Genomic DNA, 286 nt, shown 5'->3' on the forward strand with positions numbered 1-286 from the left:
GTAAGTTGAGGTACACGGGCCGCCTATGTGCCGTATATTCGGTGGTATTAGGGCATAAAATGTCTTAACGTTAACATGTTTGCCTATTGTTATGTGTCTCACATTTTGTTACCTGTGTGGATATATATCTACTAATTACGATTGTATTAATTATTCTTATCGCCGACAGATGGGCGATGCTGCTAATACTGTCTTAAGAAAAGGTACTTGCTGTGTCTGCGCGCACACGCACGTGGAGTCGTATCATGATATATATATATATATATATATAATTATATATATATAT

This window comes from Octopus sinensis, unplaced genomic scaffold, assembly GCF_006345805.1.
Source record: "Octopus sinensis unplaced genomic scaffold, ASM634580v1 Contig17232, whole genome shotgun sequence".
Lineage (NCBI taxonomy): Eukaryota > Metazoa > Mollusca > Cephalopoda > Octopoda > Octopodidae > Octopus > Octopus sinensis.